General features: G+C 41.2%; 1 protein-coding gene across 1 annotated transcript in view; it reads right to left on the reverse strand.

The window, feature by feature from the left end:
* The window catches only part of Ctnna3 (catenin alpha 3), a 1282010-nt gene that overhangs the window by 1025882 nt on the left and 231896 nt on the right, over positions 1–24232 (reverse strand). The gene's annotated exons all lie outside the window — the stretch shown is intronic.

Below are 24232 nucleotides of genomic sequence, written 5' to 3' on the forward strand. Positions count from 1 at the left end.
AGAAGACATATTACCTGGATGCTCCCTTGGGGCAAGATGGGCAGCATGAGCAAGATGCAGGTGCTAAGCAGTCTGCTGGAGTAAACACGGACCTGGGGAATCTGTGCAGTCCTGCAGATTCTCAAGTCCTACGATAGGAGAGGAAGCAGTTCGCAGGTAAAGGTCACAATGGTGGAGAGATGTCACTGGTCAGCCATATATGTTGACTTAGTTTGATTCCTATTACTGATATTAAATACTATGACAAATCAACTTAAAAAATGTAGGGTTTTTTTTTTCTTTTTGGGAGTCTGCCACCCAGCACCCAAATAAATACACAGAGACTTATTCTTACTTATATTCACCGGCCTTAGCTTGGCTTGCTTCATGCCAACTTTTCTAACTTAAATTATCCCATTTCTCTCTAACTACATTATGACTCTGGGCCTTTTGCCTTTCTTTATTTTATGTATCTTACTTTTCTTCTTCTTCCATAGCTGGATAGCTGATAGTGTGGCTGGGTGGCTGGAATCCTTCTCTCCTCCTTTCTCATGCCTCCCTTTCTCTTTTTAGATTTCGCCTATTTATTCTCTCTGCCTGCCAGCCCTGCCCATCCTTTCTCTGCCCAGCTCATGGCTGTTCAACTCTACATTAGACCAATCAGGTGTCTCGGGCAGTCAAAGTACCAGCTTTACAACTCAGAACGCAGCACATCTTCGCATCAGTAAACAAATGTCCCACAACGTAAACAAATGATGCGCACCTTCAACTAATCTCCCACAACAGAAGAAACAATTCTTTGGGCTCAAAATTCCAGGTTCCCATTCATCGTTGCAGGGAAATCAACGGAACGGAAACACAAGGCAGACACTCACACTACACCCATGGTCAAAAGTGGACAGCACTGAACTAACGCGTACATGCCAGTATTCAGCTCTCTTCCCCTACTCTCTGAGAGTTAGAAACGCCCTCTCTAGGGAATGGTGCCACCCACAGTGGGTAGGTTTTCCCTCCATAATAACATAATGACAGTTCCCCCACAGACGTGCCTGCCCACAGGCCAGCCTAGACAACACTTCATTGAGGCTTCCTGTCCAGGTGAGTCTAGTCTGTCAGGTGGTAACTAAAGCTAGTCATCACACCCATAAGCTCACTAAGAACTCTGACACATTACTAAGTGCATCATGAGGCATCGTGAATTACTAATATTCTGTTAACCTAATTTCCATAGATAGCAATATTTGCATTTAACTTTTCACTAAAATAACCCAAGTGAATTAAAAACACTAAATTAAAGTTTTCACCATTCAACTACCTCTTTCTATTGCAGAAATGCTAATGAATCTCTTCTACATTTTTTTCCTTGATATTTACCAACAAATAGTTGCTACATACTTAGTATATACTAACCCTTCTGTTAGAATTCAGGAGTACAGCTATGAGCAACCCCACCAGACCCTTGATCTCTGGAAGATCATGTTAGCGGACAGGAAATTTCTTGACAAATAATAAACCAGGCAAACATAGAAATAAGTCAGTTTCAAGCAATGAAAATACGAATGAAACAGGATATAAAATATTATAGCAACTGAAGTATAAAAGTGCCTTAGTGTGGGCAGACAGCAAGGTTATTTCTGTGTATACAACAGTTTGAAGTAATTCTCACTGGAGACTATCACAGACAGAGAAGAGATGGTAAATAATGATTACATGGCTGGTTGAACTGCTCAGGAAAATAATTGTCAAGCACTACCTTAACCAAGTGGTGAAGGCTAGCTAATGTTATCAATGGTGTCATTGCTCACAAATGATACTGCACATTATATACTGAATGTGCCAAATATCCTCATGGATAGATGGCCATCGTTCTTCTAAATTAAATCCTACTGTAGGTGTTAGTGGTTACTTTAACTGATGATACTATGGGTTCATAGGCCGTCTGTTTATCCTTACTCCAAACCAGTCCAAAATATTTATTCATTATCAAGGTCAAATGGGGATGTCCCTGGATAGACAAGTGTACAGAATTCAGCTCCTCAAGGACTGACACTTATTTAAGATCTTTTATAAATGTGTCAGATAAAAAACACACACACAGGATTTCCAAGCCTAAGAGGCATTAAATGCTTCCAGCTGATGAAGAAACTCACAGATGGTATTATAAAGAAAAAAGAAGACCCTACACATCTATACAAGCTGGTAGAGAGAGTAACATATGAATTTTAACCCTGGCAAAGAAAATGAAGTATAATGTAGAGATTTTAAAGAGCACATAATATAAAAACAGGATGCTCTAAGCTATCTGTCAATTTAATCATCACCCAACAATTACTGAGCCTATGTTATGCATCAAGTACTATGTTGATTAAGGGCTGGGAATGTCAAGAGAAAGTTCTCAAACCAAAAGTATAGACAAAGAAATTTTATGGAAACTGAGGGCAGGAGAGGTAGCTCAGCTCTTAGGAGCAGTTGTTGCTCTTGCAGAGGACCCAGGTTCAGTCCCCAGCACCAACATGGCGGCAAACAACCTGCAATTCCCAATACAAGAAGATCTGCTACCTTTTCTGGCCTCTGTGATCACTACATGAATGTGATAAATATACATGCATTCAGGCAAACATTTATCCATATAAAATAACTATTTTTTTAAATTATGTAGAAACTAAAATAAAGTTACAGTATAAAGGAAAATCCTCATCTTAAAGGGGCTAAAACTACTCTATCAGTTAATTTATTTATGCTTTTGATGGCATAAATGATAAATAAATTAGCAGATATCCAAGGTCTACAATATGCTGCACACACAACACACATCATGTAATAATTTCTACAATTAAATTCATTAGCACCACGCTCACTATATCTAATCACCTCATATGTGTACATTGTGTGATTACTTAATATGTATTCTCCTAGTTCATTCCAAGTAAGCAATACATTATTACCAGTTATCACTACCATACTGTAATTAGATACCCAGAACTTATACATCTTAAAACTATCATTTGTATCCCTTAATTAATTTATTCTCATTTACTTCATGCCCTACTTCTAGCACCCAGCATGAAACACTCTTCTAATTTTAGACTTCTTTTAGAGTACATACAAAAAAATGAGATTATCATGTATTTGCTCTTTTCTGTCTGTGATCTTGCCTAGCACAGTGTCCTCTAGGTTCATCCATGCTGTTGCAAATACAGGAGTTCAGAACAAAGTGAACCTTAGGCAGTGAGAAAAAGCCGTTCTGTAAGCAGTGCAGAACAAAACACTAAACAAAGAAACCATGACTGTAACAGCTGGAAGCACAGAATGGGGAGGAGCATGCAGGCTAAGGTGGGTGGCCCTACAAACAGAGGAAACCTGAGCAGCAAGGTAGCAAGTGCACCTGGGAAAATCAGCAGGAGACACCTCCCATGTTAGGCTAAAGAACTCTAAAAGCAACAAGATTACTTGGGTATTTCAAAGACAGCTTTGGCGGTAGCAGTATGAATAGACTAACAAGGATGACATTGCAGCCAGGGAGGCCAGGCAATAGTCCAGCTGCAGGTGAGGAACAATGAGTGTCTAGCACTGGACAGGGTCATAGGCTAAAGCAGGAAGGTGTTGTGGGATACTTGTACATTGTGTGAAAATGTATTGCTGTGATTGGTGAAATAAAGAACTGAACAGCCAGTAGCTAAGCAGGAGAGAATAGGCGGGACTTCCAGGGACTATGGGAAGAGGAAAGGCAGATTCACCAGGAAAATGCGGGGGGGGGGGGGGGCATGCAGTATGGAAATGAGGAAATGAGCCCCATGGCAGAACAAAGATTTAAAAATATGGATTAATTTAAGTTAGCAGAGCTAGTTGGAAACTAGCTTTCATAATTGGTAGTAAGTCTCCATTTGTGGGCTGGCGGTCCCAGCCAGAAAGTACTTCTATGGGAAGGAGCCATGCCACACTGATGAGGTGAAAACCCTAAGACACTGGGAGTAGGAGTTATTCACCAGTGTCTAGAAAATGGCTTCAGTGATAGTAAACATAAAAAGGCATTCACCAAGATGCAAATGCAGTGAGAAGAATGTGTTTGTGAGAAATAGGTGAACTGCATTTGGGTGGATCAGATGTAAGGTTAGAACCATTTATAAGTGAAAACGCACTCCACAGTGAGGGTGTAAGCTCAGACACAGAGATCTGTCCGTCATCTGCTCTTCCTTGAAGGTCCACGCTATGTGTGAAGGCGGCAGCAATTTCAGACAGTATGAAGGCCACACTGAGAAAGGGAACCTGGAACCAAGCACTGTCCCTTGAATACATCAATGATATTATATGCTAGTCCAAAGGACAAATATGGAACATGTTCAAATTGCCAAAATGGGTATCAGAAAAGACTGAACTTAAAACATCTTACGTTTTAAAAACTTAAAAAAATCAATAACATAGAGTATAGAACAAGAATTAAACTGTTGATAATTATTCTTTTCACACGAAGCAGTTTAGAAATACAGAATGACTTTTCTATTGTGTAACAAGTTAAAGGTATGTCTGCCCACCCTTAAGAAGAAAGATTTATATTGAAGAATCCATCATTTAAAAATGCCTAGAAGCTATGAATGAGCTTGGTCACATATTAACAGATTTCTTTAACAAATCTGCAAAACTAGATTAAGGAAGTAGCTTTTCAAATTTGATGAAACAAATCAAAAATATCTGTCAACACTGTTGTCTCTCCCAGTTCATTGCCATTCATTATATGTGTGAAAGGCATATAATTTATTATTTTGAATCCCATTACCTAGCAACACAAGGCAAATGAGTTTAATGCAATTTTGTTGTAGAAACAAAAGACCAATGAGCTAAAAGTAAGTCAGATATGGACTGGAGAGATGGAGCAGTGGTTAAGAGCATGGGCTACTCTTTCAGAGGACTCAGTTCAGTTCCCAACATTCACATGGTGGCTCACCACCCTCTGTAACTCCAGTACAGGAGATCCAGTGACTTCCTCTGTTCTCTATAGGTACCACACCATGGAGATAAATCACTCATACACATAAAATAAAAGCGAATAAAGCTTTTAAAACAAAATTAGACAAAGATATACTTCAAAGGGAAATGGAGAATTTGGATATCATTATTATTACCTCAAGAAATCTAAATTGCAGAAAATATCATTCAATCTAGAGAAATCAAACAAATTTGTACATGAAGAACTACAGAAAGTTAAACTACAACTATTTCCACACTAAATCCTAGTGAAACCACCAGTACAACTACTTTGGAAAGCTGCCTTATAGACCCACCTGGAGCTGAGTGTGTGCACGTCCCACTAAGCTATCCTACCCTCGGGGGAGATGAGGCACACGTATGGAAATGCGCTCATATGTTCATCAAAAGACACAAAGATATTCGCAGCCGGCTGTTCCCGAGAGTTCTAAACTGGAAACATAGTAATGAGAATCAACAGAATGTGCTCCGTGCAGGAGAGTGAGAAACCCCACACAGGGCATGTGTTGTTTGATTCTAGCTATATAAAGTTTGACTCTGACAACATGAAGTCGGAGGAGGAATCAGAATGGTGATTACTCTGAAGGAGTGATCAGAGGAGAAATCTAACTCTGGCAATTCTGTTTCCTTTCCTAGGCTCTAGATACGCCGGGGTCTGCTGCAAGTTTTTACTGAGCTACATATTTTTGAGCTGGGTAAGCTACATACGTTTTTCTGAATGACTGCTGTAATTTAATTATTTTAAGTTGATATAAGGGCTGACAAGATGAGTGAATGGGTAAAGACTCCTGCCAAAGGCCCTTGCCACCAAGTCTAATGACATGAGTTTGATCCCCAGGACCTGCGAGATCCCGAGGGCCTGCGAGGTAGAACAGATTCCCACAAATTATCTTCTGATTTCCACACTTACACACACACACACAATACATTAATAAGTGTAATAAAATTGTGAGATTACTTAAAGCTGAAGGAAGCAAATGTACACTAGTATCTGTGCCATGTGCTGTCTCTTAGCAGTTAACACTGATACAAGTCACCCCAGGACCACCCCTGTTGAGTGCATTTCTCTCGTTAAGGGGGTGATAAGAAAGCTGAATACACAGTCCACTTTCTGCCTGGTTAAAGGAATTGTATTTGAAAAAGAAAAAAAAATCAGACTACTTGAAAATAAACACAAAAGCGGAAGTTGCTGTGAGCTGGCTGTCAGAAAGGCCAGAGCCACAGAGTCAAGGCAGAGACTGGTTCTGTACACCCTGGGACAAAGGTGCAAGCTGTCCCAGAGTCTCGGAGAATAGTCCCTGCTAAGCTGCGTTCCTGCCCGTGGAGCCTCAGCAGATACTCTGCTCAGCAAAGCAGAGCTACATGCAAATGCCCATGTTTTTCTTCCTGGCAGTCAAATGAAGCTTCAGAAGCTAATAAAACCACTCTAGTAACCGGGAGGAAAGGGGCTAAGAAAGAGCAGTGATTGTTTTCTGGAGATTAGGAAGGCATGTCGCAAGAAAGCTTTGTATTCTTTGCTATTTGGATTCTCTGTGGAGTTGGCTTCTCTCCCCAGCCTTCCCTCTGCCAAGATGCCACATGCTGACTATTTTATTGGTCACTGGGCAGCTTCATGTTCTATTGGAAGACAAAACAGTGTAAATGCACGCTGATGTCAGTGTTTTTCTCCAACATAAATCAGGAGATGGGAATACTTGACCATGACTGACCTGAGCGACAGAAGATATTGAACAAGAACAGATGGCAGAGAAAAGAAAATTATGAAGAAAACAGAGATTCTGGGATCTTATAATCAAGACATCGTTAAGTAGCAGAGAGAGACGTTCACCGCTAGCCCATTATATTTTGCATTAAAAGGTTGAACTCAGTAAAGGGGGGAATAAAAGCAGTGATCATGTTCAAATAGGCAAATGGAAAATCACTGGGTAATTACTATGGGAAACGCTCTTGGACACTGTAAAGATTTGTCACTCATATTGGTTTAATAAAACACTGATTGGCCAGTAGTCTGGCAGGACATATCAGTGAGGTGACCAGACCAGGAGAATTCTGGAAAGAGGAAAGGCAGGTACAGTAACCACTCAGATGCAGAGGAAGCAAGATAAGAATGCCTCGCTGATCAAAAGTACCAAGTCACAAAACTAAACACAGATAAGAATTATGGGTTAAGCTGTAAGAGCTAGCTAATAATAATCCTGAGATAATGTTAATTTGTAATTAACATAAGCCTCTGTGTGTTTCTTTGGGGCTGAATGGTTTTGGGACTCGGTGGGACAGAAACTTCCATCTACAGGTAATTGTATTAAGTGAATCTCCAAAGCCTATATTGGGCCATTAACATATACCTTGGGTAACTGAAAGACACAAGGCTAAATGCTAACAACTTCAAATAAATCACCTACGTAAACATCACCCCTGGCTTGTTTGCTTGTGCCCTGAGATGGGATCTCAGACTGTTCTCCTGCCTCATCCTCCAGGCAAGTTAATCGTCCCTTATGGTTATATAGCAATTTATCCTGTTCAACATATTTCCAGAGACTCCTTTTCAAGGAATCCCATGGGGAGATGTAAGAAGTATTTTATGCATGTTTATCAAAAAAAAAAGAAAGAAAACGGATAATTCTCCAAAGGCACACACAGATCAATACAAAGGAGTGATAGCAATGGTTCTCAGAGCATCAACCCCATTGAGCAGCCAGGATGGCTCCTTTACTATTGCACATTCAATCGTGTTCTCATTCATGGGACAGCTGCGGGTGGGATTCAAGATGGATCGTGTCTCACTATACTTTCTATCCAACATTATTTCTCTACGTTGTCAGTAGCTTTAGCATCTGGTCTCAAAGACTGTCAAAAAACAAAAAGATTTTCTTTATGTCCTGTCCTTCTATAACTGTAACTCAACAGAGAATAGACCAAGGAAAACAATTGTCATACCTAGAATGACTCAGATGAACAAACACAATCCTTAACTGAACTGCAGGACAAGACTGATTAGAATCCAAAGGATGGGAACTGTACACGGAACTGGCCAGGCAGTTTTAACAGGGGCCCTGAAAGCAGCACTTTCAGACATGGCAGAGGTCCTATGGGCAGTCCTGTGCTTGCCGGGGCTCAGGGACGCCAGGAGAGAGTTCTGGTTTCTGGGTTCCTTGTTATCTCTTCTCCTACATGAGTATGCCGCCTGAAAGCCATACCTGAGCATGTGACTGACACTGAGGCAGGTAACCTGGACCACCTCACCATGCCTCACCCCAGTGTCTGCCATCCTTCTGCTTACCAAAGCTCTCAGACTGTGGAACTGATGGAATTGCATGTCAGCCCTGCTGTACCTGCACTGCTTCCTCTCTGTCCCTTAGGCTCTGACCTACGAATCTATGACACATTTCTTTCTAAAACCCACCCTCTGCCCATGGGTTTCATCCTTCGAGTTTCTGAGATGAGGAAGGACCCAGAGCCACTAATTCAGTGGAGGCCTTGTGTGGCCTTTTGGTACCCTAACTCCTGACGTAAAGTCTACCTGAGGCAAGAATGCAAAGCTCATGAACTTCACAGGTTCCACTTCTCCCCATTTCAATGAGGGCAAAACTATGGGCTTGAAACGGAAGTGTGGTCCATACCATGATTCAGAGGGCATAAAAACATTTCAGAGATGCATTGGGGAGAAGAGTGAAAATAGCCATTATCAACCTGAACAGTCCCATCTACTTTTCATAACAAAGAAACCTTCTAAATATAAGCTCTTAGTAATGATTGCCTAATGATTGCTTTTCCAGGAGAAATCTTGTTTGGCTTTTTAGTTTAATTCAACAAGCTTGAAACACCTGCTCTAAGGTGTTGAAGCTGAGACTACAAATTCTGGTGTTTATTCTAAGCAGGAGGCATGAATAGGACAGATGTTAGTAAGAGGGAGTGGCAAGGCCCAGGCACACTATAAACTGTCTCCTCAAATTTGGAAGCATTCAGATCCAAATTGGACAAGCTAAAAGAGAGAGAGACAGAGACAGATAGAGAGAAACAGAGAGACAGAGAGACTGACAGAGACAGAGAGAAAGGGGGGAAGGAAGGAAGGGGGGGAGAAGGAAGGAAGGAAGGAAGGAAGGAAGGAAAGAAAGAAAGAAAGAAAGAAAGAAAGAAAGAAAGAAAGAAAGAAAGAAAGAAGAAAGGAAGATCCCTGGTCTCTGTCCCGAAATATGAGCCCTGATATTTGCCTCACTAATTCAATCTAGTCTGTTTTATATTCATAGCATATACATAATTGACCTTGGAAAAAATTGGAAAATAGATAATACATACATGTCCCTGGGTCCAATGAACCCACAATAAGCTGGAAAAAAAAATACAGGTGGCACATTTCCAAGGCAGGAAATCAGACTCATTACAATGGAAATAGCAAGAGCTGACCATAACTACGAGGTTGGAATTCCAATGCAAAACCTCTCCAGCCACAGGCGATTTCAAGTAGAATAATGAACCGAACTTCAGCTACCAAATGAGGATAATAATTCCAACTTTCCAGGGTATTAATGAGGTTAAATTATTCACTGTGAAATACCTTCCCCACATTTCCTTACTTGATCTAGATCTATGAACAAACTTCAGGCCATGTTGCCTCCCTAAAAATGTTCCTGACCGTCTTCTTCGGCAAGAGTGGATTAGGATTTAAGCTGCCAGATATTTCCCACCTTTTCAAGCTTCAAATGCATAGCTAAATTTTGGGGATCAAAATAAACGCGCCTAAAATAGAAATCGTTGCCTTTTTTATACACACACTTCCCCTTGCCTCGCTGAGCCTTTTCAGCCTGAATGGTGCGCTGATTGCCGACTGAACCGTGAGACGCCCTGAGCAACAGCTTCGCTACCTTCTTCTCTTTGCATTTTTCTACTCTTCGTTAGCTGTTCCTTGTCTTTGGTGGGGCACAAGTTTGGGGGAGAAATGAGTATTTGACTCCTATAAGAATGTGTGCGTGCAAATGTCGCGTGCGAACGTCACAGAAGGGGACACGTGAAGGAAAAACGGCGAGAGCACAAGCTTTTCTGTTGTTCTCCTTTATCGTGTTGATCTTTTCCTTTCTCGGTAATTCCACCAGAGGCGATTTCTTAAAATTCAAACCTCATCTTCACTCGCCGCTTGACAACTTCCCAGTGAGTGTTATAAAGTATTCACCGGAGAGCTCACACGTGATAAAGCTCACAGGGGTCACTGTGAGAACACGCTCTCTCCCTGGCCCCGTTCCTGCTCCTCCAGCCACAGGGCGCCGTGAGGTTTCTGGGTCCTCTGCATGCGCCCGGCCTGTGGATCCTCTGAAGTCTCCTGGACTCCCACGTCACGATCTGTCATGCACAGACCCCACTCGTGCACGCCTCTTCCACAGCACAACTTAACACCTGGAATCAAGCCATTGCTTTCAGCTGTGCTTAGATGTTAACAGGGCTATGTCTCTCACCAGATTGTTTCATTATCGTCCAAAGACTCGAATGCCCCCAACGACTGGCCTTTGTGTAAGAGTAGCTCCGAGTCCTAATGAACGAATAATACCCTTTACCGCCAGTAAGGAAGTGAGAACACTGTGAGAGGAGAAGATGATGATTTAGGTATCCGCAAAATAAAACGTCTAATTTTGGAAAATTATAGTTGTGTTAACAACTATGTTTTTTAAAGGTAATATCTGCTGGGCCTAGCAAGGAATTATCTTAATTGTGTTCCAAATGAAGCTGATGATGCCTGTATGTAAACTACCCTTGAAAGTGTTCTGGCCAAGGCCTCTTTTCAAAAGCTAGCAGTGACAACTTTTGCCACCAGCACACAAGGGCATCATTCAGACTGTAATGCCATGGAGCTTAGGAGATATTAGAAAGCACCTGCTTTCGAGCACATTCTCTGACAGGAAGCAAGACCGTGAACAGGAGGGGGATAACAGTGTTTCCACAGCAGTTACATTTTCTCCAAACGCCAAGCTGGCGGCCCTGCGTTAACAACTGAGGTCAACAATCTTGCCGTGATTGGGTCTCAACAAGTGTCTACACGGTAGGATGGACGGCTATGGGAAAATACGAGAAAATTACTGCCTAGCCCTGAAGTCTCGTTTCCCCCAGAAATTGTTAGTTATTGCTAGTAAAGGGAATAGGTTAAAACTGGTGAACTAGATAAGAGCTAGTCTGGGAAATGTAAAGTATAGGTAGCTTATGCCTCACAGAGAAGTGGCTATTTCTAGATGTGCAGGTAGGAGACGCGTAAGGTAACTGAGAGAAGAGTCTGTGGGCTCACTAGCTGTCTTGGACATGAGCTGTGAAAACCTGAGCTCCTCCCACCCACTGTTTCCACAGTGAATGGTATTCAGTCCAGTTGTTCGAGCCAAAAAAAATTGTTTTAGACCTTAAATGTCTCTGTCTTATATGTTATGTTCAGTCTACTGGGAGAAAAATCTATCCATTACCGTCATTTATTCAGAATTTGATCTATCACTTACTTCCTACTTCAAACCTATCTATGTCATTTCCCACACTCCTTCTTCAATATTCTACATGACAGTTTGGAAGTCTAACACCCATATTCTCAGGCATTTGAATACTTGGTCCCTGATTGGTGGCGCCGTTTAGAGGGTATAGCTTTGTTGGAAGAAGTATGTCACTGGGGTGGGCTTTGAGAGTTCAAAACCTCATTTGTTTTCTCTGTATACCCTTCCTCTAATTTGAGATGCGAGCTCTCAATCAGCTGCTCTAGTCAAAACACCTTCCCTGGGCCACGCTTCCCTGCCATAATGGTGATGGACTCTTATCCCTCTGGAACCACAGGCCCTACTATCGTTGCCTTGGTCATGGTGTTTGTCACAGCAGCAGAAAGGTAGCTAATCCATTCTCCATGCTCACTGAGAACATGTCATATAGACCTCCTTGCTATTTTTCCAAGAGTCTAGTCATGTCCATAATTTTGGCCTTTCCAGTGCTGACATGCTGCTCTAGATCTATGACTGGACTCACTCTCACTACATAGTATATTCATTCATTAATTCATTCATTCGTTTGTTTGTTCATTCATGTGTGCATGCGTGCGTGCGTGCGTGTGTGCGTTCTTTCAATTTGTATGTAGATGGATGCATGTGCCAGCTGCCTATCCAGAGGGCAGAAGACACTTGCAGGAGTTGGTTCTATCCTTATACCACACAGGTCCCAGAGACCTCACTCAGCTTGTCAGACTCAGCAATAAGCCCCTTTCCCCACTGAGCAATCTCATTGGCCCCTGCCTTGTTTCTAAGTTTTTCTAAGGCTTGTCAGGAAGATGTTCCCTGATTACCTAGTCAAACAGCTCAGCCAACAACTCCAGTCTCAGTCTGCCATATCCCCTTTCCTTGTTTTACTTTCCTCTTATTATTCATATTAATGTATATTATAGTTAATACTTTGGGTGTATTTTCAATAGAATGGAAGTTTCATCAAAGTATAGGGTAAAATATTTATGTTTAATAAATGGATTAGAAGTGGTATTTATCTACTCCTCAAGTCATTAAGTATATGCAGTTAAATATTTAGAGGCTCTTAATGATATATAAAAAATAATGTCTTCTCTTAGGACAATAAAAATGCCAGAGAACACTTAAAGATTAAAGACAGAGAAGTGGTACAGAAATCGATGGGACAAACTTGATCCTCCGTCTGATATTTCACTAAAGATTTGAGGAAGCGCACTGCTGCATTTCAAGACTTGGTTGTGGTTTTAAATTCAGTCATTTTTGATACTCACCAAAAGTCTTAAGAAAGCTGATGGGCTAACCCACAAGGCAGGTCAACAGCGGGAGCTGACGGATAGCTGTGTATGCTTCGGAAGATTATTGGCATTAGAGCTCAGGCCCCTAACTGACAAAGATTTTCCTACTCAAGAACTAAACACAGAAAAGTACACCGTGGTGTCTACCTCTAATCTTTATTATTTGGAGGAAGGTGGGAGAATTGTGAGTTTGAGGACAACTAAAGAAAACCCTGCCTTAAAAATTAAAGAACAGTCCAGAAAGCCTAGCTCATGCAGGACATTTACTGTTTAGGTTTGCCTGTTCAAACACTCATGTATCTAGGAATGGCTTCGATCCACTCGTGATACATAAAATAAATTAGCATTCTCACACTCTAGAGGGAAGTATGAATTTAGCACCGAATGGAATAGCAGATGACTAAACACTAGGCTTCCCCCACCCTCTGCTCCTCTCTTGTTTCTGTCATAAATACAACAGATGCAAGATGCTGGAATGAGGACAACCCCAGAAGGTAGATGTTTGCCTCTAATGCAGAAATAAACCATTCAAAATTTCATTCCACACAGCATGCCAGAGCTAGCAAGAACTCTTTAGTTCCTCTACTGCCATTAGGAGGGCTTTATGACTAAATGGATCACGCAAGTCTCCATAGTTCAATGAAGCATATGGCTGCCTTTGGTGTTAGAGGTGGCTAAATACCTTTTATAAGTTTATAATAATGGCATCCAAGGCCAATATAAATTGCTACCACGTAAATGATTTGGAATAACTACAGTTCCCGCTGAATCCTGAACATCAGTCAAACCTGCAATGCACAGAGGTGTGAAACACAGCTTTAGAAAAGGTAAGTTCACAGACTGCAGCGTTGGCACAGCAGTTGAGAGCACTTGCTGCTCTTGAGGAAGACCTGGGTTTGGTCCCTGCCACCTACACAGTGGATCACAGCCATCTAGAACTCCAGTTCTAGAGGATCCAACACCTTCTTCTGACCTCTGCGAGCACCAGGCATACACATGGTGCACATACATACACGCACATGAAACACTCAGACATGTAAAATAAATAAACCTGATTTAAAAATTGAGATCAGTTTCGAGGACACAGCTGTTTGGCATTAAGTAGAAAAGCACTCTCGGTTTCAGCTCTTTAAGAGCATAGCCCCCAGGGGAAACGACAGACAGCTCCTTATCAGCTGTCCTGTGTTCCTAAGGGTCTGCAATTCCTGCCGCCCTGTTGATCGTTGAACTTTCATTCTCATTTTTATTCACTGTTGGACATGTAATGATTTTGTACTCAGAGTTAGACAATTTCACTTAAAAAAAATTAAACCTGATCAAGGGAATCTATAGAAAAAATAAAAATACAAAAGCCACAGCTGAGATCATGCTAATGACTAAAGACTGACGCTTTCCTCCTAAGAAAAAACCAATGCCCCTTTCCCACTGCCATTTAACAGTACACTAGTACTGTTCACATAGTTTGAGATACAGACACACACACACAAAAAAAACCCACCAGATTGGAAAATAAATGGTAAAGCATCCTCTATTTGTTGATGGCATGATTTTGTATATAGGTAATTCTCAAGAAAAATCACATACCCAATAAAGATAATAAGAATGGTTGGACTATAGATTGTAAGATAATATTGAAAAATCATGATAGATAGATAGATAGATAGATAGATAGATAGAAAGAACATATTTATAATTTTAAAGCCAAAACTAAAATTGGGGAAATGATTGCAACTATATAAGAGCGATGGAGTTAACAAAAGTACAAAGAAATGATCTCTTCAGTGTGACCACTGAAAACCATCAAACACCATTAAAGACAACCACTAAGATGGAAGAATTGTGTATTGTATTTTGGAAGATATGTGGTGAAAGTAGCAATGTAGCCCAGGCAAAGCTGCAGGTCGAATGTCGTCCCTATCAAAATTCAGCAGAGTTCTGTTTTGTTCTGTTTTGCAGAACTGGGAAGGATAATCTTAAATTTCATATGGAAATGTAAGGGATCAAGAATAGTCAAAACAAGCTTACAAATTAGAAAAAAAATGTCGAGGAATACACAACTCAAAACTTATTACAAAGGCCGGAGATGTTGCTGACAGAATGCTTACCCAAGCACCACAAAAAACAAGAACTTACCACCAAAAAAAAAAAAAAAAAGCACAATGTTATAAGACAGATATACAGGCCAGTGCACCATAATCCAGAGTCAGACTAAATCCTTCAATTTATGGTCAGATTTTTCAACAAGGAAATGAGTCGATGTCGAGAAGGAACAATGATATCGCCCGATGGTGCCAGCACAAATGAGCGTCTGTAAGCAAAGGAAAGAACTGGGGCCCTTTTTTTAACATACGCACAAAGCAAGTGAAAGGCGATCACAGTCTTTAAGAGCTAAATCTACAGAACTCCTAGAAGAAAATGTGAACGCAAGACTCTGTCATTTCAAGCTAGGTGTTTTCTTCAGGGTGGCAGCAAAAGCATAGACAACAACCGAAAAGTCACGACATGAACTTTGACACCAAAACCTGCATCAACACATACTATGTAAAGGGGGGAAGGCGCTCCAGAGGATGGCGGCGCAGTCTCAGAAGCCCTATGTGTCACAAGGATTTTATATCTAGAACATGAGATGAGGCAGATAAAACGACAGTGATTATTTTTTAATCTTGAAATAAATGAAAATGAAAGAACAGCAGCACCAAATCTCTGCGATACAGCGAGAAAAGGTAAGTTTACATAATTATACCTACATGAAGAAAGAACAGAGGGGCTGGCAAGGCGCTGGGTGAGTAAACAGGCATGTCAGTGGGGCGACCTGAGTTTGAGCCCTGGAGCCCGAGTAGAGGTTGTCCTCTGACCTCCACACAGGCACTGTGGCAGGCATGACCTCCCCCTCACACACACACATACTCACAGAGACAAAAGCAATAACTTAGTTTTTAAGGTGAATTTGTCTGAATCAAGTGTATGAAATCAGACAAGATGTGTAGTCTCTAACCCACATCAGGTCCATACTGATCTGGAACAACAACTGGCTTTGGTATCTCCTGGATAAAGAATAACCTGAGTAGAATCTTCTGCTCGGTCCTTGTTCAAATGTTAGCCTCTTTATTAAGACGTTCTGACGGATGCAAACACGGAGCAGAAGGAAGAAGTTGATGTTACCAAATTGCTTTATTGTTTGACACCTATTTTATTACAGTCTGGTCCCAGCAGCTTTGTGACCGGAATGTAAATTCCATCCCATCAGTGTCGGCTCACTGATTGGAGCTGAAGCTCTCCGTCCCTGCAGTCTTTGTCCTTTCCTGCTCTGATTTGCCGGTTCTTCTCTGCCGCGGTGGAACTCTCATTACCCCAGGCCCTGCCGGCAGGAAAGGTGCTGCGCGCAAGTCCTCAGAGTACGCCCTGTGAATCCGGCTCTGTTTTTCCAGACTTTCACATCAGGTCCTATGGCTTCTCGGTCTGCACAGTCTCTCCCTGAGCAGAGAGAAGAGATTTCCTATGGAAAACACCCTCACCAAATAGAGCAGGGAGACTAGAAAGAGAGCTGAGGTCTTGGTAGCTTCTTCTCTTGTAGGGTGAGGCATTTTCTTTCCTTTTATCTTTATGAATAAGTGTTTATGGATTGGGGTACCTATGCTACCATCTGCACTGGCTTCCGCGGCCACTCAAACTTTAATTTCTCCACACAATGTGAGGAACCTCATTGCCACCTCTGACTTGTGTCTCTCCAAACAGTGTTGACACATGCAGGAAAAAGTTATTTCAAGTGGTATTTATATTTATGGCGCTGTCATGAAGAGACCCCAGATGGCAATTCTGCTAGGCTTGGAAACATTACAATTCCGATGGACTTTAAACTCGAGTGACGCTCTGGGCTTCTGAGGGTGCAGTTGATGGCTGAAGCAAGAGTCATCCACTGGAAACAAAGGCAGGGATTGTGTGGCCACCTTGGGTCCTTTGCAATGTGCTCTTCCTACACAGCATGGCCTTGATTCTCTAACAGCAGTGGTGCCGCCTCTCACTTCCCCCTGCCCTCATCGTATGTTTACTTTTCCATTGACCTTTATTAAGCAGGCATACAAAGTAACGGACTCCATTGCTGCTTCTCTGGGCATGTTTCTTTGCTCTCATTCAGCCCTTCTCTGCCCCCCCCCCATGCTGTTGCCATTTCTAGCTCTCGAAGGATTTTCATCTCCAAGACCGGAACTATACCTTCAGAGGGAGCAAGGGATTTTCTGGTGTTGCTCCTGCCTTTTCTAATTAGCCTTGCCATTTTCTCACTTCCTCATCGTGTTGTTTTGGATACTTCTCATCATTTGCTTATGTTTGGGGAATGACACTTTTTCCTTGATTAGTTTTAAGTCACTTTATGTTCTTAATTGAATTTGATCCTCTGTCTCTGGTCAAGGTTATCCCCTTCAGTTTTGTAGGGGGACCCAGCCAATCAACTTGCTTGTAGAGCGGGGTCCCCCGAGGATATTTTTTACTTATAAAGATTGCAGGCGTGCTCCCTGCCTTCCCTTCTGCTTTCCTGTTCTTCGTTGAAACTTCTGGTTCTGTAAGTCTATTTCCCAATTAAAGCTGTATATATTATTACAATCTCTGTCTGAGTTCATTTAAGCCGCTACACAATTTCCCCCCTCAAAGACCCACAGGTGGCCTTTTATAGAAACCTGCAGTGGGAAGGGCTAGAAACATGACTCAGCAGCTAAGAGCATGCAGTGCTCTTGGGGAGAAACTGATACAAGGTCCCAGCACCCACACCCCCAGTAGCTCCAGCTCCAGCTAAGATGATGTCCTCTTCTGTAGGCAGATTTTTCTGTCACACCTGCCAGCTCCCAATAACCACACAAAAACTTCTGATTAATTGTAAAAGCTTGGCCAATGGCTTAGGCTTATTACTAACAACCTCCTACAACTGGAATCAACCCAAATTTTTATTAGTCTATATTCTACCACGTGGCTTTTAGCTCTGTCCCATTTTGTGTGTTCGACTCATTCTGTGTCTGTCTGACTTCTCCACCCTTCTTCTTCCCAGCATTCTCTCTGCCCCCAAAATCCTGCCTGGGATATTGGCTAGCTTCTTATTAGACCAATCTGAGTGACAAATCTTCACAGTGTATAAAAACATTATTCTGCAATACTCTTCTGGTCTTTGCAGGCACCTGCACTCACATACACCAACTCACAATCACACACACACAAAAATTAAAAACAAATATTCTTATTTTTAAATGAGTACTTAAAAAAATCATGGAAGTGTGGACTTTCATTGTTTCCTAAGCGCTTTTGGTTTCACTATTCTGGAAGCAGATTTCTCTGGTGTCCACAGATCCTATCAGCATGTTGGATTCTAGATGGTCTCTAGAAATGGCTGTGTAATGAACAGTGTCTCTGGGATCCTGACTCTGACAAAGTAAGCTGGAGAATCTCATGGTCACTAGTCATAGCTTTTCTCTGCCCTCAAAATCAGTATTTCCTCCACAGCTGCAGAGCCAGCGGGGCTTCTCTGTGGGTACTTGGCTTCATGACCTCTGAAAACAAGCAAAGGAAAGACAAGAAGGAACTGGCTTTGATGGCCAAGCTGGTAAAGGCGCTTGCTGTGCTTGCCTTACAAGCTGAATTCAACCCCCAGAACCCATAAGACGGTGGAGAGAACCAACTGACCTTCACACACACTGTGGTGCGCATGCCCATGCACACATATCATGAACTAATAATAAATTCTTTACATTTTTAAAGGAAAAAAATCACTATTTTTGATCCTGCAAATATAATAATTTTATAGTTTGCTACATAATTTGGTTGAGTAATATATTCTTATATTTATGGTAAGAATTAAAAGTTTTAAATACCCATTCAATGTTTGTCCTATTATATGTGGAAAATTATGGTTTGTAATAAGGAACATTGTCTTTTCACTATTTCTCTTTTTCATTTCAGTTCCAAAAAAGTATAAAATCACTGAAATCCTCAATAGAATTATATATATTTAATATTATTGTATGCTGTTGCACTGCACATTATTAAAAATGTATTGAACATATTTAAACTGAGTAATGTATGTTAAGGTTCTTAGAGTAATGCATGACACAGTTAAGTGCCATGTTAGTGTTTCCTATTAGTTGATGCTTGAAACCATGCATAATTCGTTCAAACAGCAGAACTCTGTGTGTAAGAAAAAAAACTTACATAAGCTGGCAAAATGACTTAGTGGATAAAGGTGCTTGCTGCAAAGCCTGAGGACCTGAGTTCAATCTTTGGGGCCCACATGAAGGAGAGAGAGAGAGAGAGAGAGAGAGAGAGAGAGAGAGAGAGAGAGAGAGAGAGAGAGAGAGAACCAACTCCTAAATTTGTCCCCTGACACAAGCACATTGTAGCACACAAATGCAACAAAGCAAATTTAATTTCTATTACTTTTCTTATTGCTTTTTTAATTGATTTGCCATACCAGTTACCCCTTGCTGACCATGCTGACTGCTGTACTTTTTAAGATTTCCATACTCCAAAGACGCAGTGAAAATATTTGGACTAAATGTAGGTATGTGAGGGGACTGACTCTCTGAGCTGTGATGATCGTGTGACTCCAGCAAGGTACTATCTGCTTCCTGTTGGTGAAGCTGGTGATATTCCAGGGTGTGGTTGTACCTATGCGCTAACGAGAAAGGATGGTTTTGTCTTCCCCCTCTTCTCCCTTTGACTATGCATTACATCATCCTTCTTCATGGGAAGATGCCTTAATCTGTTAGTCATTGCAAATGCCTCCCGCTTGGCACCTCCGGAGCTGGTATTTCAGACATACAGTTTCCCAAATGTCGTTTTTAGAGAACCATTCATACATTTTTCAAGCTCTTTGGCTAATATCAGTTGCAGGCTGTGTTCTTAACAGTTCTGTCCCTCTTAGTTTTAGAGTTTAGTCTTGAAGGGGGTTTTGGAAATTTTTTTGAATATCATTTGTAGGTTTTTTGTAATCTCGTTATTACAAGGCCTCTGTTTGTCATGTAAACTGCCTCTGTGTGCATAAAAAGGGGGAGGGGGGAGATGGTCAGGATTGGCCCCGAGACAAGTCTTAAGAAGACATGCACCTCTCTCACAACCCAATCCCCAGGACAAGTTACAGAAGGGATGACCACATGCGACAGACCACTGACCCTGTTCTGTCAAAGCATTCAGTGTCTTAATTGGATTCAGCAAGAGCAACCCCGCAATAACCCATTGTGAGTCGGTGCTATCTATTTTTGCAGTGTTTGAATCAGAACCACATTTTGGGTGAAGTACTGCTTCCTTAATGGATTGTATCCATCAAAGAATGAAATTCTGGGTGTTAGGTGTGAAATATACTTTGAGGTGAGAAGATTTTTCTAGGTATCTGTCAAACCATATCATCTTTTCTGTGTGCCAAGTGGACTCTGAAATGACTGGTATAAAATACTATGTTTTCTACCAAATCTGTCTTTTTAGGGCCTCACATAACAACACCCTCTAATTGTAAGGAAATGTGTATATGTGGTTAAAACTCTTTCCATTCCCTATTGCAAAAATATTACCATTTTCCTCTGCATCCACCTTGGGTGATATAAAGGGGGCTTAACCTCCTGCTGCAAGTTAGTGCTTCTCAGGACAGAGCCTTCTACCCTGCCTTCCAGACATAACCTAGACCCTGCGGTCTTGTTCATTCCAGATCATGGCTCTTATTTTAAAATAACCATTATCAGGTTGTATGTTAGTTAGCACAGTACTAGCAGATATAAATTATGCTTACAAATACATTTGCCCATTACCTCTTTATGGATTCTGGTATCTAATATAAGACTACTGGGAAGATTATTTTAATCCAATGTAACAGATTCATATCAATAAACCACATCATTATTTTTTTAAGTAAAATAGATGGTAAGGCACGTTTGTAGAGTGATTCATTTCAACACTATTCTAACATTGTTTATAGAAAATTGGGATACTGATGAGGGCATTTTCTTTGAGGGAAATCATAAAAGCAAAATTAGAGAATGATATCCCCTGGAAGTCTGTATCTTCTGTGTCCTGGAAAATGAGAATGTTTCCTAATCAGATACAAAGATAAAGGATTATGAAAGTAAAAACCATGGATGTTGGAACATAAGGTGATATTTTAATAAGCCATAAAGTCAACAGAAGGCAGCAGTATATACTTTAAAGTTCAAAAAGTCATGGTGTAGAATAAGCTTTCTGAAACCCTCCATATGATAAGCATCATTAGGATGGTTAATCTCAATTGTCAAGTTGATGAGGTCTCAAATCACCTAGGAGATGAGCCTTTGGGGACATCCGTGAGGCACTGAGGTGGCCTCTGGGCATGGCTGTTAGGGATTATCTTGACTGAGCTCACTGGAGTGGGGAGAATCTCCCACTGTGGATGTCACCATTCCCTGCGCTGGCATCACAGACTGTATTCAGAGAAGGAAGGCACTCATTTCTCTCTGTCTCTTGGGAGTGGATGTGATGTGACCATCTCCTGTTGCTCCTGCTACTGTGACTTCCCCACCATGACTAACTGCAACCTGGACTCATGAGCCCAACTCTTTTCTTCTTTACATTGTTTTTCCTCATAGGATTTTATCGTGGTAGCAGGAATAGTTACTAAGACAGTCATTCACCATTTCCAAAGCTGCGCAAGCTTCCAAAGCTCGTTTGTACATGGTAGGTGTGTGTGCTGGTTTGAATGTAATTGGCCTCCGTAAGCCCACAGGGAGTGGCACTATTAAGAGGTGTGACTTTGTTGGAGGAAGTGTGTCACTGTGGGAGTGGACTTTGAAGTCTCCCTATGCTCAAGCTACACCCAGTGACACAGTTCACTTCTTGTTGCCTAAGGATCGAGATGTAGAACTCTCAACTCCTTCTCCAACACCATGTATATCTGACTGCACACTGCCACGCTCCCTGTCATGACAATAATGAACTAAACTTCTGAGACGGTAAGCCACCCCAATTAAATGTTTTCCTTAATAAGAGTTAGAAACCCTAACTGAGACAGCAGGTGAATCAAGGTTGTACCCATATCTCTTAATTTGGAGTGTGTTTGTGGATGATTTTGTGCTGGGATAACCTTATAGCCAAATGTTAAAATCAAGGTTTCAGAATCATTTTCATCTGATGTGGTTATACCATTATAGAATGTCTGGCTTTCCTGACCCCAGTAGTTTTTAAAGCAAAGCAAAGCCAAGAGAAACAAAACAAAAGACAAAAAAAAAAAAAAGGAAGAAAAAGAAAAACACTGCAACAAAACAAAAGTTGCCCAGCTTAAGAAGATGTTCTTATATTTGGTGGCTAGAATCAATGTATTGGAACGTCCCTATTAAACACTTGAGTAGAACATTCAGGCCATAAATACAAAGCAAACAGAAGCCACAAGACACAAGCCATCTAGCTATAATATTTCCCACATTATATGTAATAAGGCATTCATGTAAGAACATAATTAGAAGCAAGGACAGTGCCCAGGTACGCGGTAAGAGAACTGATGTGGCAATGAGAACATTAGCTCTGGCCTTCTCTCATTTAAACTGAAATTTGTGCTTTCAGCATTCCCCTCCAGGAGCCCTTGTACATTTGATTCTCTAGATTATTTTCTGATTTAAAAAGCTGCAAAGCTAGTCTTTAGCTCCCCGAGAGCCTGTTTGTTCTCCGAACAACGGGCTCGGAATTACAGCTTCACAATTATCACTCGCAGGCTGGTCTTAAAGAGCCCAGCTGTGCAAGCATTACACAACGATCCAAGAAACAACTGGGGCAACTGTTGTCTGATATCATTTCATAGTTACAAAACGAGTGTCTGCTATCAGAATTTAAAATTATGTGTTTATAGTTAGGGGCTGGTTACATATTTGACTCCTGTATAAACAAAAGTTTGTATAAGTACCAAATATTAACCAAGATGCTTTGGGTTTAATTTCAAGAAATACCTTTATCCAGAGACTGATGCATGCCATCTGTGTATTCCACACTGAGGTCTATATCCTCCACCCCACACCATCCCTTTTTAAATTTTGTTTTGAGAAGAATCTCACTGCATTGTCTGAGCGATTCTCATCCCACTGCCTCAGTCTCTGAGGAGCTATGGATCGTCCCATCCAGCTTCCTTCCTAACTCTTCAAAGTTTACCAGGATTCTGTTCTGAGTTTCACGGAAGCAAAAGTCTCATTGGGAATTTTCAGCATCCATACTATAGAAGCTTTTGAACTTTTCCTTCCTGGATTGCTGTTACCTCCCTTATTTGATCTTAAATGATGTTAATTAAAGCTTAGATTGAATATTTTATATTGTGTTCTGTTTCTCCTTCCTGGTAGGAAATAAGTTAAATGACTAACATCACTTGGAGACTTTTCAAACCAATGTTAAACTCCCAAATAATTACCTCTGAGAAAATCACTAGAGAATCCGATCTTGTGTCATTTAATTGAACACTGGAATAAAGAAAGTATTTTATTGAGAAAAGTCTCATCCTCCTGATAACCCTACACCCAGATTTGCATCCTGTGATATCTACAGGACAAAATTCCTATGTCCCAGTACTGTATCTAAAAATTAAGCTTAAAAACATGTTTTATTGTCTTGTATTAGTTACTCGTATAAAATAAATCAAATGACATAACCTTTTTAGCTGTTAAGGCGGACAAAAGTAGACATTGGTAAGGCAGTGAGCTGAGTGAGCAATTCAGACCTGGGAAGGAGAGAAAATGTCACAGGCAAGAGTACTGGATGATCTTTCAGAGAACTGGAGTTCAGTACCCAGAACCATAATCAGGTGGCTTTCAACCTGTAACTCCCACTGTGGGGGAGCGGGGTCCTCCAAGGGCACCTACGCTCTCGCAAAGGTGCACATAAGCACAAATAAAAATAACAGAACTTTAAAAACAAACTGAGGAGTTCAGACTGAAGCATAATCCGAGTATAAAGTCAAGATAAACAAGGCATCGCTTCTCCAGTGTCTGTAGTATGTTCTGCAGTCCAGTGAATAATACAGGCAGTCAGAAAAATAACTTACACCAAATTAAAGAAAGAACACATGGTACAGAAGAAGCTGAAGCGAATAATGCTCCCCTAGTGGTTTAAGTACAGCCTCAAGGGGTGAGATCAGTTCAGCAGTAGTGGAGAAGAAAAACGAGTTTAACAGCGTACATAAACTTCAAAGGAAAGAAGGTACATTCTCCTACTACCATCCTTGTTGTTGTTGTTGTTGTTGGTGGTGGTGGTGGTGGTGGTGGTGTGTGTGTGTGTGTGTGTGTGTTGAAAAGTGTGTTGTGTGGCACATGATAGCTGTATGACACTCAACAAGGTCCCTTTTCTTCAATTCATATCCATCTATGTAATAAGCAAAAAATAACATCACCAAATAAGAAAGGGTAGACAAAACGAAAGCCTTAGGAAGTAGTTTAGAATCTCATTAGAAAGTCTAACAGCCTTTTGGTTACAGGATGGAGGAAATGGGGCTGGAGAGATGGCTCAGGGTGAAGATCACCAGTGCTC

This window comes from Alexandromys fortis, unplaced genomic scaffold (assembly GCF_014885135.2).
Source record: "Alexandromys fortis isolate MF-2015 unplaced genomic scaffold, M_Fortis_MF-2015_v1.1 scaffold_9, whole genome shotgun sequence".
Lineage (NCBI taxonomy): Eukaryota > Metazoa > Chordata > Mammalia > Rodentia > Cricetidae > Alexandromys > Alexandromys fortis.